Raw genomic sequence first — 2,645 nt, forward strand, 5'->3', positions numbered from 1 at the left:
GAATTTATATATCATATTCATGTTTGATTAATTATTTAATAAGCTTAAATTTTTATAGTAAATGATATCTTAATGTATTTATTAAGAGTTATTTTAAAAATTTATATATTTATTATTTTAATCTTACGTCAATTATTTAATCATTATTATTAAGATACAATTTATTGAAAAAAAAATATTAATATAATAAAAAAATAACTTAAAAAAACATTGTATCAAAATTTTTTAGGACAAATAGGTCCTTGACTAATTTGGCATTAAAACGATGTCATTTTGTCTAAATGAATGGAACAAATAGATCTCAAACAAATTTGAATTTTGGGACAAATCGATCCCTGTTCTTTTCTAACTATCCATGTTGGCAATTAACTTCCATCTCACCATCTAAACGTGTCAGATCAGTAACATCTGTTAGCGTTTGATAACAAAACTTATAGAAGGGTCGCGTTGTCTCACGGAGATCAGGGACAGGGATCGAAGTGGTTCTTTTTTTCGTTAGGGATCACGTTGTCCTTTGTGAAAGTCGAGTTGGTAGTTCACTCGTCAAAATTATGAACTATAAGTCGACAATGTCATATTTGTTAAAAATAAAATTATATAGAGATCAGTTTATAATGTACTGTGAGCAAGATCAATTCTGCTAGGTAACTAACAAGAGGTGCGAACAAGACCAGCCAATATCCTTACTGGGCTACAGCTCAAGACCCACTAAATATGAAAAAACATCCCGATCCATTTACCTCCTCTTAATCTAATTCACCTTTTACCTTTTACCATTTACCACGCAAACCCTAATTCCCCTTTTCACATCCACGTGACAAATCCTAATCCCTCTCCCACATTTTCACTGACCACCTTCAATCTCTCCGTCGTGACGTGTATCACCACGGCTCCTCCACTCGCGACGGAAAAGAAACATCCAAAAATCTAAAAAAGAAAAAACATTTAAAACCATTTTAAACATTCCAAAATTCATTTTAAAGATTTATTTTAAAAAATCGAAAGTTGTTTTAAAAATTCCAAAACATCCGAAAGTAATAAAAACAAACATCCAAAACTTAATAAAAAATAGATATCCGATAATTTTAAAAAATAACAAAACAAGACATTCAAAAAATATTAAAAAAAGAACATCCAAAAACTAAGAAAGAAACATTTAAAACTATTAAAAAAATTATCCAAATTCCAAAAAAGAAGAAACATTCAAAACATCAAAAAAATAATCATCTAAAACTAGTAAAAAGAATCATATAGAATTTAGAAAAAAAAACATCCAAAACATTTGGGGTGGTCGGCGACGACGTCTTCGACGGCTCTGCATGGACAGTGGGGGACTCGTGGTGGCGTTCGGCGGTAGCGCATCGCAGGACGAAGCCGCAGAAATCATGGCGCCTCAGAACGACAACACGGCACAATGCAGCAGCAGTAACTCCACGGGAGAAGGCGCACGACACAGTAGCAACAACGCAAGGGAAGAGTGGCGTGAGACAGTAGCAACGACACAAGGTTGATCGCGAGACACCGGCAACAACACAATGGGGATCGCGCACGATTGCGTCACTCGTGCACCTTCTTCCTACAGCGGTGATGTGATGACGGGGATGAGAGAACACGCGACAGCTGCTACTAGTAGCGAAGACACACTGCAGAGGGGGAGATATGCCAGTATGAGCAACAACCTGAGTGGTTGGTATGCAAATTGTGAACTCATACAACTTAACCGGCAAGTGTACCGGGTCATCCAAGTAATACCTCAGGTGAGTGAGGGTTGATCCCACGAGGATTGTCAGACTGAGCAATAATGGTTATCCAATTGGCTTAGTTAGGCAAATAGAAAAAGTCGTTTGATGGTGTAATTCGCATAAAACAATAAACAAGAGAATAAAGAGAGAAAATAAAAGGTTTGGTGTAAAAACAATGAGAGAAAACAGTTAAGACTTCGAAGATGTTTACTTTTCCAGATTAAAAGTTCTTACCAACTATTTTAACAATGCATGATTTATTTCATGGCAAACTGTAAATGACTAAACCCTAATCTCTTAGTGATTCAGTCTCCTCTAACCTTCATTAACGGCCACTCTCAAGTTCAAAATCTAGTTTATGGCCATAAAAATCCTAATTACCCAAAACTAACAGGATTATATATCACATATCCCAATTAGTTCATGTAATTAGCAATTTAGGAGGAATTTGTTTTCAAACTGTTGTTCAAGCGAGATAACTCTCTCGAGAATCATAAGAACTCATGTAGAATAAGGGTCATACTCTCGTTCCACCCAGATTCATAAGATTAAGAACGAAAATAATCCTTGAAACTGAATCAAAATATTAATTAAAATAAAAAAGCAATAGTCTTAATCCATAGAAATAAATAGAGCTCCTAACCTTAACTAAAGAGGTTTAGTTGCTCATAACTTTTAGAGAAAACTAGGGCTCCGAAAAGTGAAATGTGTGGAAGATAGAGAAGATCCCCACAAAGGGTGAATCTTTTCCCTTTTATACTAACCTAATTTGATTCAGAAATAAAATAATATAATAAATCATAAAACTAAAAGATATTTTTTGTAAATAAAAATTACAAAAAGAAAATAAAATATGACTAATAAATGCTAAATGCACTTAAGATGCCCAAAGAGAGTGAATTC

This window comes from Arachis ipaensis, chromosome B03 (genome assembly GCF_000816755.2).
Source record: "Arachis ipaensis cultivar K30076 chromosome B03, Araip1.1, whole genome shotgun sequence".
In the NCBI taxonomy this organism is placed as follows: Eukaryota; Viridiplantae; Streptophyta; class Magnoliopsida; order Fabales; family Fabaceae; genus Arachis; species Arachis ipaensis.